This window comes from Cupressus sempervirens, chromosome 10, assembly GCF_028749045.1.
Source record: "Cupressus sempervirens isolate cs-2001-9-10 chromosome 10, ASM2874904v1, whole genome shotgun sequence".
NCBI classification, from domain to species: Eukaryota; Viridiplantae; Streptophyta; class Pinopsida; order Cupressales; family Cupressaceae; genus Cupressus; species Cupressus sempervirens.
In genome coordinates this window covers 154,683,774-154,700,298 of record NC_143127.1, presented here as the reverse complement: position 1 = coordinate 154,700,298, position 16,525 = coordinate 154,683,774, and the positions used below count along the sequence as shown (strand labels likewise).

At 35.4% G+C, this 16,525-nt stretch overlaps 1 pseudogene; it reads right to left on the bottom strand.

Moving 5' to 3' along the window:
- Positions 1–16,525, bottom strand: part of LOC149533042 (septin and tuftelin-interacting protein 1 homolog 1-like) — a 112,244-nt pseudogene that overhangs the window by 95,096 nt on the left and 623 nt on the right.

The following is a 16,525-nucleotide window of genomic DNA, read 5'->3' as shown; positions in this document are numbered from 1 at the left end:
GTACCTTCGCAACTGCTTCTTGGCATGAGAATCATTCAAACTCAGAGTGACTAACTTTGTGTAATCAACAAAATTTAGGAAGGAGGAGGATGCTAGGATGAACTTCTTCTCCTAAAAATTGTAAATTAGTCATCGTACTGTCTATGAACTATGTCATGGTTTCACTTTTAGGTACCGACACCTTAGGTTCTTCATTATGATCTTGAGGTGTATTGGTTGGAACCATATCCAATACCATTACTTTGTATGAACCCAAATCCAATTGTAAGAATGCTATATCATTCAAGGCATTGTAATCTATAATTATCATTTTCAATTTGGGCTCAACATCTATCTTGATTTGATTGTTCAATCCTTTCCATAATAACCACAATTGAGTGAAGTCTATTGAAAACCATCCTCTCAGACATTTCATCCATTCTCTACTCAGAAGTAACCCATATGTTTTTGGGATATCAACCACATGTATATCAATAATGTCCTAAATCTAAGGTTCAATTATCAAATGTATCCATACATCTTTCAATACACCAATGACTTTTACCTCTATTTTATCCAACTATATCACCACTCAATTAGAGGGTTGAGGACTAACTCCTAGCCTTTGAGCTATTGATAAAGGCATTATGTTACATGAAGCTCTTGAATCAATGAGGCAATTGTGAAGATTTTTCCCATAGATCCTAAGGCTAAGCAAAAATGGGGGTACCTCAACTTTTTCTTTGAACATAGTGGGCATTGCTTTTGCAACATTCACTTGTTGAGATACTATCTTTTGAGGAACAATATTCCTATTGTGGGAAACCTTTGTGTGATCCAATGTCTTCATAAGAGCTTCTAGTTGTTGTGGACAATTCTGTAACATGTCAAACATGGACATATTGGCCTTAGTCCTTTTCAAATCCTCTACCATATTGAACTTTTTAGTGGACCAAGAAAGATTCTTTAGTATTGTTGGTAGATTCACTTGATTCTAATTCTATTGTCCTCTATACACTAGTTTTACTAGTGGTAGATTATTACTTGCTCTTGGATCAGGTGGAGTTGGTTGTAAAGCTGGAGGAATTCCATTCATCAAGGGATCCTTTCTATTTCTAGAATTGTATGTATTCTGATTATCATTACAAAAGGAAAACATCTCATCACGCTGAAGGTCTAGTTCTTGGCTAAATGGGAATGAGAATTCCTCACTTGCTGGTTGTTTCAATTGTGTATTATATGTAGAATTGTAGGATTCCAATAGCCTAGCATTGAATTGTATAGGAGGAGGATTGTCATTTACTTGTGAATTTTTATTCATCTCTTGATTGCCATTATATATGAACCATCATTGTTAAGAACATTTTGGCTATCATAATATTGATTGATACCAGCATATTGAATGTTGTTGTTGTTGTTATCAGTAGGAATGATTCTATTATTTGGTCAGGTGTTCCATTGTTGCAATTAGGAGGATTGAAGTTGTTTCCTCTACTGTTGTTTCCTACATTGTTTTTGTTATTTTTCCTATTGAAGTTCTTGTTGTAATTCTAACCAAAATTGTTGTTGTAAGGGCCAGTGTTGTTTCTTTGGAAGTTATTATTTTGTCCTTGCGACAATATAAGATGTGTTAATTCATTGTTCATTTGTGACATAGTCTTCTTCATTTGACCAACTTCTAAAATAAGGTTATTTTCTACTTCAGTGGGTGTTGTTTCCTTTTGCTCAAAGAAAGCAGCTTTCAGAGGTTCAAACCTTGGGTATGTTAGAGTGAGATTTTGTGGAGTGAGTACCTATTTTAATGGAACTAGATTCATAGGTATGAACTAACTAGGCATTGTGGGTACTCCAGTAGGGTATGTTGGCATTGTTGTGATAGCTAGAGCTGGAAGCATTAATCCTCCTCCATTAGGATTAGCTTGCTTAGTAAAGTTAATTGCCTTTACAAAGACTTTATCCAATGTGTCGATATTTTTTGCAAGAAGTCTTAGAAAAATTGTAGTAAGTTGGTCCATAGAATTTAGATAAATCTAAATAGTAGCTTCAACTAATATAGTGTATGGCATCACTAGCTTGCGATATGCCATATGAAAGCAGTGGTTGAAGTGGGAAAATATCTCAGTTGGGTCCCTTTTGATTGATATGAATTATTGATGTATCACAACTAGGTTGATGAATGTTTTGAATTGTTCCAAGAATAATTTTTTGAAAGTATCCCAATCTCCAATGCATCTAGATGGAAAATTAATGTACCAATTGAAGGCAATGTCCCCCAAAGAGTAGGGTAATAAATGGAGAACCACATCCTCATTAGCAACCTGCTTGTAGTTGCAAATTTCCTTAAATACCTTGACATGATCTTTGACAATTCATGTTTCACCATAGATGAATCTGGGGAAAAACTTCTTGATATTCTTAGGGAGGTCATGGAGTGCACCTCTCAAGTTTATTGGTGAGTCTACAACATTTGCAAAAAAGGCCATTGGAGGTTTTGGAAGACCTAATGGTGGTTATTGAGGAGTAGCTATTGGAATATGTGGTGGTCCACTTGGTGGTTGGAGTGGAGGTGGAGTTGAAGAAGATGATGAAAGTTTGAATGGAAGTGGTTGAATTTAGGGTATTCCTCTATCACTACATGATTTGTGAAAGTGGGTAAGCTCAAGAAACTTGTGTGTAGTTGGCATAGACCTTAATGCTTGCTAAAATGGGGATTTTGGATCAATATGCTCCAGCTTGCATCAATTTTGGAAAAACCGCACCTCTATAGAAGTACACTTTCTCACCTCTCTAAATTTTGCACACCACAGAGTTTTGTGCACTCGTGCACCTACAGAGTTGTGGATCTATGGAGCTATGAACTTGAAGATCTATGGACCTACATACCTACAAATTTGCAAACCTAAATTTCTCAAAAACTCAAAAAAAAATTGAACTTGTGTGAAGTGCATATTTTTGTAGAAGTTAAACTTTTTGAAACTTTGACAAATTTTCTTCCTTTCCAGGATTCTAAAGGCCCTCCTTCTAGTGCCACTTCTATTGGATAGTCATTATGCATGAGGTCAATAGTAGGAATCCATTGCATAATTCCTCTCTTGAAAAGCTAATCTTTTGGGATCAACTCCAAGGTTTAGTATTTGTCTTACAATGTACCAAAATCTGCTCAATTGAAGATAAATGTGATTGTTCATGAGGAGGACTTTATTAGTTCTATTTTGATCTCAGAATGAAGTAAAATTGATTCACTATCTCAAAATAACACACAAAAGAAAAATATTTTTGTATTTTCTATTTTTCAATGAATGTAATCTAACAATGCAACTAAAATGAGTTCCTATTCTAAAAAGGGGTTAGTAAAGAAAATAATGAAAGAGAAAGAAAATAACATGAAATTGAAATAACATGAAATTAAAAACCTAATGGACATAGGCTATAGAAAACAACACATTGCAAGTTAAGCTTTCAAATAAATTGGCAGGAAACCAATGTAAATAGGAGCAACACTTCCTAGAATCCACTGATGCAATCGTTGGTGAGAAACTTTAACAATCGTATGATATTTCACCTCTCATCAAATCTTAGGGCCATAGAAAGTGTGCTCATGTGAGATGAAAAGTTATACAAACACAATTTGATGATCTCTTCTCAAGCTTGATACATTAGCAAAATTCGTAAATCTATAGCAAACACTAGAGCTAAAAGATCACACAACCAAAAATAATGCAATAAACCTTTGGCTCAATCACAATTTCATGAACAAAATTTGCAAAATAATGGCACATTTAGGCAAGAATCACTACACTTTGAATGCTAGCACCAAAAGTATAATTTTATTGCATAATAATGGTTGCCCTTGTTACATATTAAAATGGGGTATTTATAAGAAATCATCCCCTTAATTTGTGTTGAGAGTGAGAGATATCTTTATGCAATAAAATACTTTTAAGACATTAAACCAAACTAAATATATACAATCTAATAGTTAATCTGATGCTTAGAGGGACTCCATCCATATTTTATTCATTAATTGGATGCATGAGCCATTTATATTTAAAAACAAAGAAAATATGAGAGAAGAAAGAGGAGGAAGCCTTTAGTCAAAGTAGAAGTGTTTGGAGGTGCCAAAAATAGAAGTTGGTCCTTTACTAGGCATGTGTCAAAGATAAACTATCGTCAGAATGCATTCTCAATGCATGGGAAGTGCTATTTTTGGAACAAGTAGTTAACTATCGATGCACCTCTAAATTGTAGAGCTATGGAACTATGAACCTATAGAGCTGCGGACCTCGACAGGGTCAAAAAATTTTTTACTAAGTGTCAAAATTGAAATTCTGGCATCTTGGATTTTGTTCTTCTCCATTCCAAAGCTATTTTTGGATGTTTTCCCTTGAATTTCTCTATCATCTCAATAATCTGAGCCACATATAGAAGATCTAAAGCCTCATATTTATCTTTTACCTTTTGTCTATAATTGTCTACCTCAATCTAGGTATCAACAAAATCCTTGAGTTTGGTATCCAATTCTAACAATGCTTCTTCAGTCTTGAAGGCTTGTCAGATGTCCTAATCATCAAAAATCTTCACAAAAATATTCTTGAAATTCTCCACTATCATCTCTATAGGTAACAAATTTTCTTGTTCCTCATCTTCAAAAACATCCAAGCATGCATCACTATAATGTATCTTTGCTTCCATAATTCACTCTCGGGCTTGGTCCTTCAACTGATGAATCTCCTCATGTAATATTCTCATTACCTTATTGCTATCTACTATTTTCTCTATCCAATCATTGATCATATCTAATTCTTCTTTGGTATATACATCAATCAAAACTTGGTATCTTTGGCACTTTGTGGCTTGTAGAGTCTAAAAATCCTTACTCTAGGCCCATACCTCATCCATGATACTAAAGTCCTGCTTCAAAATTGCTACGATCTTATTCATGTTCTCCTACATAGCATGCAGTAACTTCAAATTCACCGTGATGATTGTAACACCTTTCTCTTCAAAAATTTATCACCATTCTTGACAAGCCTTCAAAAATGGATCAAATTTTACACCTCCCCCTTCTCTAAGTACAATGTTCAAGGTTTGCTAAGGTTGTTCAAGATCTAGAGGACCAACTACCTCAGCTAGATATCCCTTTAGGATCTCAACCTGGTTATGAAGTTCTTGGAGTTCTTGTTCAATGTACTTAAGGACCTCTTTGACTCCCATAGCCATCATTTGTTTGGTTGAATATCATGTAGGCCTCCCCAACATAACATCCTTAAATTCATAATCTTTGAGTCTAAGGCCTTCCGCATATGTGCCTTCAAGAGGGAGAGCCACTTGTGCAAATAATTCTTGGCTTCATGTGTTGGTGACAAATGCAAACGGTGCCACCTTGTGTGATGGAGATTCAGGTTTATTCAAGATCTTTACAATGTCACAAATGTCATCCTTTGAAGCAAGAAATTGAGGCTTAGTACTCCTCATTATTTCCTTTCAAATCCATCTAGGGATGTGTCTTGCTAAGGACCTAGCTCTTGATGATGGAGTATGTTCTACAACCTCCTTCCCTTTGTTGCTTCTACTGGGAGTTATATCTTGTTTGGAGGGCTCTTCTTCTACAATCTCAATCTCCATAGATCCTATAGCTTGCACCTCAGTGTCTTGGGAAGGTGGTTGGGAATATTCCACCATTTGTCCCTCCTATGACACTTTATCAGTCACCCTTAGTTCTAGTTGCTCCTCTAATGATGGTTCCTTCTAAACCTTCTCTCCCTCTAAACTTTGAGATGGAGAAGTCATCGATCCCTATTCCACCATTGTAACTCATGGTGTAGATGGAGGAGTAAAATTAGGACCCTGTATATCATGTGGCATTTGTGTCTAGTCTTCCTATTAAGGTTCACCTATATAGGTGTCCCTGATCTTATGCCTGATCAACTTTGTACCTATGAGCATGAAATCAAAATTTGACATTGAGAAAAAATAATTGCCCTATTCACTTTTCTCATCCACCCACTATTGTACTTTATCTTTCAAAGAAGAGAGCTCTAAGGGTTCTGCTTGAGTGGATGGCAGGGTACCCCTTGCATTCTTTCTCCTTTGCAACTCTATGGCTCTAGCTAGCCAAGTTCTTCCCTATAAGGGCACTTGTTCCTCTTCCTCTTCTTATTCTTCTTCCTTCTCCTCTTTGTCTCCTTCCAAAATGCTTTCAAGAATAGATGGATTAGGCACTAATGTTGTACTACTTCTTTAACTTTTCTTCATGTAAATCTTAATCCTCTTCTTTTATTTCTTGGAGGTAGAAGGAGAAGCTAGCTCTTCTTACAAAGAAGGAATGGTGGCCTTTAGAATCTCACCCTCTTTCGATTGGCTAGACACAATAGGAGGTAACTAAGGTTCATCCTAGACTTGAGGAGCTCCAGTATCATCAAACCCTTGTACATTCTATTCTTGCTTTCAGGGAGGTGTCTATTCTACAACTTATTCTACTTAAATACTATGAGGGGAGGTCCTCTTTGTTTTGTTCTTTCCCTTCCTTTCGAGAGGGTGATAATATCCAACTGAGTGATCAAGATGGTACAATATCTCTAGCTTGATAGGAGACTGGGTGGTGAAGGTACAAATTGTGACTTTCTTTCCTCTACCTCTTTTTGGGTGAGCATGTGCGTGAAAGATCACTGTATCAAGAATTGGATCAAGTGGAAAAGGTTTTTTGATCCAATTCTTTGTCATTCTGATGACATGCCTCGCTCAATAATTAATATCATCAGCCTCCTCTCTATCAACCTCAACATTAATAATGGATCTTTCACCAATTTTGTTAGTGTTGAATAGGGGGTCTAGTAATTTCTTAGAATCTTGTTTCCTTATCCCCTTTGGGATGTTCAACTGGAGAGCCTTCTATGCTAGATACAAATTCATTCTACAATAATCCATTATGCAAACATCATAGTCACTTGCAAAATTCATCCTATGATCTTCAACAACATCCTCATGATGGAAATCCTTTCCTACTAGACTCTCCAGTCTCGCAACATTGTCATAATAGGGCTAGGGAGAGTTGTATTCTTGAAGGGGATAGTTCTCCCACTCCCATTTGAAGGACAAAATATCTTGCTTCCACTTCACCTGATATGGTCTAATGACCAATGGCCATGCCCAGCAAGGTCTCTATTGCCTCTTTATTTTCTCATATGTCAACCCAATATGTCAAAAAATGTCCAACAACACTAGTTTGTCATTGGGTATCTCTAGAGCTTCTTAGGATTGATGGAGGCATCAACTACCCAAAGATATGTGAATGTCTTGAACTAGATGAAGTAGGCTCTGAGAGCTATGATTTGTGCTTTGGCTTCATCAGATAACCTATTCCCATAGTCTCCCTTAATGAATTAAATGATTGCAATGATGAACGCATCATTCACAATCCTTTACTCTTTCCTTTGCACTGAGAGCTTCTTCTTCACTAGCAGAGGATAGACTATGTATGGCCAGGCATTAGGATCCAACATACTACCTCTCCTATACAAACTGGAATAGTTTTTTTCCCTTGTTGTAAGTAGGTATAGCATGTAAGAATTCATTTAAAACTTCTTCTTGTCCTTCACTATCCTCAATTGTTCACACAAGTTTTCACTTAGTGTAGTAGCCCAATCTAGTGGTATCTTCGCCTATCTGATGGTCTCAATGAAATTGACCATGAAGGTGCTGAGGTGGCATGTTGTAGGTAAGCCCATAACTCTACTCAATAGAATTATGGAATAACTGATATCCTCCTTCATGTATCCTTGGGTCATATCCACTTTGCATGTTATCTTTCCCCTCGAAGGTTTCTCAATAAGATAAGAAGATTGTATTATGTCTAATGCCTCCTATTGGTGCTCCCTGTACCATCTCTTAGTTGCTTCATATGAGAGCCTAATAAACTAGTCCACTCTTGGGAGATGAAAGACCCTCTCAATGTTATTAGTGTAGACACCTAAAAATTCTTTAAAAAATAAAATATTTTTATTTTCTAAAAAAGTCCCTGATGACATCATCATTTATTAATTTATTAATTTTTATGCCATTAAATCCCTTTATCTTAATTAAAAATATTTAATTAAGGAATCCCTCCCAAAAATGTTTAAATCTTATTTAAACATTATTTCCTTATTTATTAATTATTTAAGTAATAAATTGACCAAAAATCACAAAATAAATAATTTATTTTTTTTCTGCCCAAAACTTGGCCAATTTCCTTAAGACCACTAACCTCTTCCAAAATCTTCTAATCCTTCTTTAATTTTGATTAAAGGCTAATCCCATCATTTCTTACCCCTAATCCCAACTCAAAATATTTAATTCAAATTAAATATTAATCCTCATGTTTATTAAAAATATTTTAATAAATATCTCCTCAACCCAAACCCTTGAAATAAATAAAGCTTTATTTATTTCCTAAAAACCTTATTTATCCTCATCCTAGGAAGTTCTAGACTCTTCTAGAAAGTATTCATCCTCATCCAAAGCCTAGACTCTTCTAGAAGATGTCAATCCTTATCTTTAATCCTAATCCTAATCCCCTCCTAACCTTGTCACATTCCCTAAACATGGGTTAAGACTTGTTAACCCAAGTCAAAGTCAACAAATATCTCTTCCTTTACCCACCCCCATTAAATGTCATCCTCTTGCCCATCTCTAACAAGCCTAATCTAATCCTAAGCCATCTCTAATCCTACCCTTAATCATTTGCACAATCCTAAACAAGCTTAAGACTTTTTAAGCCAAGCCAAAGTCTATCCCCTCAAAATATCCCAACCATAAAATTTTATGAAGCCCACAAAGCCATAAATGACTCTTACAAGCCCATTCATTTCCCTTACAAGCCATTATGAGGGTCTTTATGAGCTTTGAGCCTCCTTTTTTGACCCCTCAACCCCTCTTGCTCTAACCAATGACCTTGTGACATGTGTCACTCCCTGATTGGCTATAAGGAAGCACAATCCATGTGCACTCCTCTCATTCAATCTAAACCTTCCATAAGCTTTTTCCCATCCTTGCATCCTAGCCCTTGATCCCTCAAGCCCTTTTCCTATTTAAGGAATTATCTCCCAAGCCATTTGAAAACAATTTAGAAAGTAAAGCCATAATTCCATTTTGAGAAGCCATTTTTACATCAAATCCATTCACCAAAATCTATCAAAAATCCTCCATTGAAGCCCATTTGAGCATTTGAGCATACATACATAATCAAGCCATCTTAGCTATTAGACACACCTCTACATCAAGTGATCATCCTCATTGAGAGAGCCTATCCATGGCTCATATTCTCATTTGAGGACTTCACTTTGTCTCTCATGAAGTTATGTTAAATTTGTATGCAAATGCTTTTGATTTTTTTAATTTAGTGTTTCTAACATACTAAAGTAGCATATACAATTAGGTCATAGATCCAACACCACCTCTCCAATGACACTCTTGACTACTCTTTTATTAAGAAAAAAATGCTATGAAAAGGCCATGATTAGTTCAACTGGTTGTATTGATATGGGGTGTGACGTTGCACTTACCAATCCAAAATGGATCAATGTGGATACCAAAGCTGATCTCTCTATTAGCTTCTTGTAAATTCTTAGGAATTCTCCCAAATACATGTGTCTCAGGTCAGTGTCTTTGATTTCTATGTAGTCATCATGGAATCTCAACTTCAAGGGTACACCCTTGAACTTGAACACAATGGGTTTGGGTGCTACTCCAATGTGGATGCCATTTGATCACCTACACGTCATAGGAAAAAAGTCTTACTACGAAACGTAAAAGTTTTGAATTGAAACTAAAAAAGAAATTGAAACGCCCAATTTGGGCATTTTTATTTATTTATTATTTGACTTTTTATTATTTATTATTTAATTTTTTTTTTCATTTTTAAATTTCAAAGAAATGAAAAAAAGTGGGTGTATGGACGTGGATGCGCACAACATGTAGGGAGAGGCATGCAAGTGGCATTCATGGAGGCACCGCAGGCACATAATGCCACAACATATGGCACTAGTACGTTTGAGGTCATTTTTTGACCATTACTGGTCAAAATTTTGACCCAATTTTTGACCAAATCTCAACCACGTTTGACCAACCCATTGGTCAATAATTTTTTGGTCAAAATTTTTACCAACCTACTAGTTGGTCAAAATTTTGACCAATACATTGGTCAAAACCTTCTAAACATGTTGGCACAAGTTCTACCAAGCATTGGTCAAAATTTTGACCAATGCTTGGTCAAAAACTACCAAGTATTGGTCAAAAGTAGAAAATTGCCAAGCATTGGTTGAAATTTCAACCAATGCTTGGTCAAAAACAACCAAGCATTGGTCAAAATTTTGACCAATGCTTGGGACAAAATTTCCAAGCATTGGTCAAAATTTTTTTAGGCCTATACTTGAGGTCCACTTCAACAATGGCCCTTCTTGTGAAATTTTTGTCGAAAACCTTTCTAATGAGATAATGTGTTATGAGCTCTTCATCAGTGGGATGGAACGTGAATCAAGGAGGCAATTGTGCATCACCCATATCATGACTGTAACTAAAGTTAAGAGCCTCTATTATTGAATTCTCTTCACGTGAATCAAGGAGGCAATTGTGCATCACCCATATCATGACTGCTCTTAACTTTAGTTACAGTCATGATATGGGTGATGCACAACTGCCTCCTTGATTCACGTTCCATCCCACTGATGAAGAGCTCATAACACATTATCTCATTAGAAAGGTTTTCGACAACAATTCCCTCCTTTATTATTCACTATGTGTATAATCCCACACACCCATTTAATCTCGAATAATGATATGTGTTGAATGCTAAGTGTCTATGCTGAATGCTCCAAAACCATCCATTTCATGCCTTAACCTATACACAATTTCTTTCTAGTTTCTTTCTACTCACACGCCCATTTCATTTCATATGATCATCTAAAAATTGTGTCACTCTAAGCTCTCAACTATTTCCTCTTGATTGATCATCTCATAATTGCTAAATGAGATCTTTGGGATAAGCTATAGGCATCCATCAAAGCATAAAGGATTTTGTCAAAAAGTGTAGATGAAGTAGTAGCATTTTCCTAGGGAGACATGCTTGCAAAATGGAAGCATAGATAAGTCACATGAACTGTTTGACAAGATGCCTAAATGTAATGTGGTCATCAAAATCCATGGTTGTTGGATATGCACAAAATAGATATATTGAGAGAATATATTTGTTTAAGTTGCAATTGCCCTAGTAGACATGCATGCAAAATGTGGAATCATAGGTAAGGTATTTGAACTATTTTATTGATTGCCTCCATGAAATGTCATGTAATGGCAAGACAATATTGTAGGATATGCATATTGATTTGTTGAATATATCCAGATGATGTAGTGATATTCTTGTTACTGCAACCAATGCCACATATGTATAAAACTAGGATTCCAACTCTTGTTGAGGTTGTAAATTATGTTGAACATAGTCTCAAACCATAATAGTTTTCTATCTGCCAAAATTAGAAAGAGAATCATACCAACTTGTGCAAGCTCTTTGCATTTTATTTGATATGATATTCAGGAAAAGGATGAGAAACAAAACTCTAAATAAGCAGGAAAGCTCTCCATGTGCTCTACACCCCACAAGTAAATCTACTCTAATAAAAGAGGCAATCAAAAACTAGTTCACTTTGCATTTGTAACCTTCGGTAGGCTCTTAGCAACATGCTCACATTGAAAATTTGACGTAAAGGAGAAATAGACAAGCTCATAACCCTCAGGAAGGCTTTCTTAGATAAGAAGTTTCTGAGCAGACACAAATCCTCAATAATAATGCTGCAACGATTTTCTTGTTTAAATCCAAACAAAGTTGTATTATCTTGGGTAGAGGAGACTACTGTTGTTTGTGGTTAAGGATCCTTTAGGTTAGTAGAATCACATGCAAACTAGATGTGACATTGTAGTAAGAAAATTGTAATAAGAGCTAGGAGCTTGCCTAGTGATTAGGGCTCGAGACTAGACATTGCATGAAGCATTTGCAGGCATTTGAGTTTGAAAAGGAAACTTTGTGAATAAAACTAAATAAAAATAGTCCTCTTGAGTAAATATCAACATTGTATGAACAATACCATTACAGTGCACTATACTTGGTATTAATATATTGTTGGCTAAGTCCCATGACATAATGCTAGTTCCTAGGTACGTCAATATGCCTACTTATCCAGGTATATCATTTTCTTAAGGATAAAGGACAATCTACTGAAAAAAGAAAAGACTACTTTTTACAAATTCACATAGGTATAAACCCATTCATCTCTGAAGGTAATGCTCTTACTACCATTTCACCCCCGGTAAATTTTTTGTAAGCTCCCAAGTGACGATAGCTATAGCATTAGCAAGGAAATATCTCACCAATGTAGGCCCCAAGCTAGCATATAATCCTCTAAAACTGAGTTCTCTATAAATCTGCCAAACATAGAATTGGGAAATGGTTTCATGTTCATTAATGTGAGCACTTATTTCTTTTAAATTTATCTATTGGTTTTCTAGACTACTTAGTAGAATAGATCCTAGACAAAAAGACAAAAGCTAAGTCCCGTGGTATTTGAATATTTAAATTTTAATCTTTTAATTAGAACATTCTATATACCCACTATAAAATAAGCATGCAAACAATTGGTGTCAGTATCGTGAATGATAATTTTTTAATCTAGAACACAAGAAAACATGCAAATAAATGAATTAACCCAATTCGATAATCCAACCATCAAGCCTAACAGATATCCTAATTGCTATCATAAGAATCCAATAGCATCGTAAAAGCCTAGTCAAAATCTTTATTAAAAATTAATTTAAAAACATATTTTCTAGAGTAGAGTCCATGTAAAAATGAAATTTTATGTCCTACCATCCTTATTGTGTGTATAGGATTTCTGCTGGCATTAATATTTGGAGCTATTTGAATATGGGTTTTTGCAACATTGAGAGGTAAAATAGCTGACCAAAACTGCAAAGAAAATTACAAGTTTTGTTGCATACATTTGATCTACAAAAACTGAGTTCAAATACTTAAATTGAAATTGCAACATTAAGGTTACATACCTCAATTCCTACAAGCCCACTAGAGACAACTCCAACTCCTACTTCTATAAAAACTTTAGAAGAATAGTTGAAAAATTGAGAAGATTGGGAATTCATTTGGGGATTCACCTTATCATGCATACTAATAAGTGAAAGCATATGATAATGATTCAATTCATAAGTATTGAAGAAAATTGCATTTCCGATAGACTCCCTAAAAAATGTAGTTAGGCCACCATGAAACAAACCTTGTGTTGGAATATTCAAATAGGAAGAATGCTTCTGAGAGTGGGGGGGGGAGGGGGGGGTGAATCAGAAGTATTGTATTTTTACCATTGAAAATTTTAACTGAAAGTAGATTGTATGCATATAAATGTATCAAACAATTATGAGAAACACATAAGCATCACCACATAACACTTCAGATTTTGGTAACCCAGAAACCCTCTAGGAATAAGAAGGTAAAACTGGGGTGGGGATGATACCCACAAAATTTTACTGCAACAATAAGGTTTTAACCACTTCTGATGGTTTTCCCTATTAAAGGCCTGCCCTTTTAAAGGCTTTACACTGTATCAATAGTGACCTGGTTAAAGAATTTACAAACACTTTACATGAAGTGTCACCCTATTAAAGGATTTAATCACCTAGTTAAAGGATCTACAAAATAGTTGTTAAGCTAACCTATCACCATAGGATTTTCATTGTAGTTGCTAGAGAATATTAGATATAATAAACCTAATAGATTACAATTCTTCGATTGCTGAATAGAAGCACTTGATCTGCTATCTCTGATCTTGATCCTCTGTGATCTGATACTCTTTCTCTAAAATAGTTTGTCCTTTTAACACCCTTGTATATCCACTCACTCCCTTTTTTTTTTATCAATGAAATTTCAACTTCCTTATAAAGACATTCGAGGATTTAGGGTTAGGTATGGATCTATGATCCATATTCAATCTCTATTTCCCACTCATTGTTTGCACTGATTCCATTGGTTGCATGCCTTCTCCATTTTTTTTATTGGCTACATGTAGATTGCATAGGAAATACAAAATATTTGATCTTATCATTTAATCCTTCGAGATTCATCACATGTCGGCCATGAAAATGGTTTACATATGAATCAATGAAGTTACAAACTCATATGTACATTCTGTATTACTCAGCACTTGCTGACTTCAGATGCTCGACACTAATAACAAACTGGCTTACTCGACACCTGTTGCATTTTTGTATTGCTTGGCATCATTTGTGACTCAGCACTTGAATATCACTCGGCACCTATATCTGCTCGACACTTGATTCTACTTGGCACCTAAAGTCATTCGGCACCTGAAGACTACTCGGCACATGAAGATCACTCGGCACCTAAAGTCTTTATTGACTCGACTCATGTTGTGGCTCGGCATACATGGTGTACTTAGCTCTAATATAGAAAGTGGTTAAGTGTATTGGCACTCAAGTGTCAAAAACCATTATGAGGTTAACACCTTATACCTAGAAAATTATGCACCAATAAAACAATGAAACAATATCTTGTACAATGAAGGATACCATGTGAAGCATTTATATTGCAGGTCTACAACTACATACCAAATAGTAACAACAATTTAACACCTTACCCTTTCATTTCTAAGAGTTTGCAGTGCACAGTCTAGAGGCCCAACATATATCTGCTGATGCTTTTTCAGTTGCCTATTTTCATTCTCCTAAACTTGCAATCTACATTGCAAAACAACAAATAGTCAATGGTATGGATTCTAGAGTTCAATTTATATACATACAATAGATAAAAAGTCTAGTTCTTATTAACTTTATCAACTCTGCTAGGCACAGTACAAAACTTATTAATGCTCCACTAAAAGCCATAGAAGGAACAACAATCTGAAGTTTGGGCTTGGAATTGCCAGTATCTCCTCCCTTTCCAAAGAACCACCATGCCAAATATGATCGCATCAGGACCACATACATAAAATACACACTACAAAGAGGAAAACATACATCAAATAGTTGCCAATATGTCTATGAAGATAAATCAATATGCCTACTTATCCAGGTATATCATTTTCTTACAGATAAAGGATAATCTATTGAAAAAGGAAAAGACCACTTTTTACAAATTCACAAAAGTATAAACCCATTCATTATGGGAAAGTAGAAAGAAAATCTAAAGTACCAATGATGCAAACAAAAGTATCTAGCATCTAATGATGCAATTCACCTTGAACATCCATCCAAGTTGCTCAACACACTCCATAACAAGTTGTTGGTATGCTAAAACTTTTCTACTCTTCATAATTCTTACAATTGACACATCAATTACATAACGTCTATCTTTATCCACATCCTCAATCTCCTTTTTTTCCTCATCCACTGGTTAAGCATTGGCCCTACATTAGAGATTTTGGTGCTTGATCACGAGATTGAGAAGCGTGAAGACACGAACAATGAGACTGCAAGGTTCTCAAGGTTAAGCACTCACCACTTGTTGAATAAAGGAAGCACCTTGTGGTCTAGCAACCCATGTGAAGTACCTAATTAAGAGGAGCCTACTAGAGAGTTGGTCAGTACATTCTTTTTCATTTTTGAGATATTTTAGAAACCCAGAACCCCAAATAGCAAAAGAAAACAAAAAAATTCAAGATCGTTTAAGCTTTACCCAATAATAATATCCCAGGAGTCCAAGAACAAAATTTGACTACAAGGGTGGTGACGAGATGTGTGGGGCAACATCCCTTCAGACCATATAAATTCTTCTATAGTTCATGTTTTGAATGCCATAAAAACCTAGAATTTACATTAGAATCCATGGTTTGAATAATATAAAGTCTTAGAATCAATACAAAATCCATGGTTTGATTGCTATGAAAATTTAGGACTAGTACTAAATTTCATGCTTTGAATGCAATAAACACTCATTGCAGTCATATAATGTTTTGTAACTCAACAGATTAAATGCATTGCAATAATTACTAGTTGTGATGTAGCAAGATGTGCATAAACCTACAATGTTCATCATACCAATGGCAATCATCTCTTTATTGCCATCAATATTGTAGTTCTTGAACAGTGCAAAAGTTCTGCTAACTGCTATTCCTTCCTAAACGGAACTCATTTAAATCAGCCAAAGGTAATAAATTACCAGCCAATGAACATAATTCAAGGGATTAGCTCCTATAGTGAGTGTGATGATGCTAATTATTAGTCCTACCTTCACAAGGGTCTTTAAGTATTTGGCCTTGAAAACAAAGAATTCAGCGGTCAATGGGTTCAAACCACTTTTTAAGTGACTAACCTATTTCAAGCCACCCACAAAAACATTAGCAAAAGAAGCATGCACTTTAGGACCATAAAATCAGGTTTAGAACAACAATTAGACATAATATCAAAAAAATTGTTCCATACCCAAGGTGTTTCAAACTCACTAAATAACTAGTATCTTTTGGGTAGTGATACTAAACATGTATAGATCATA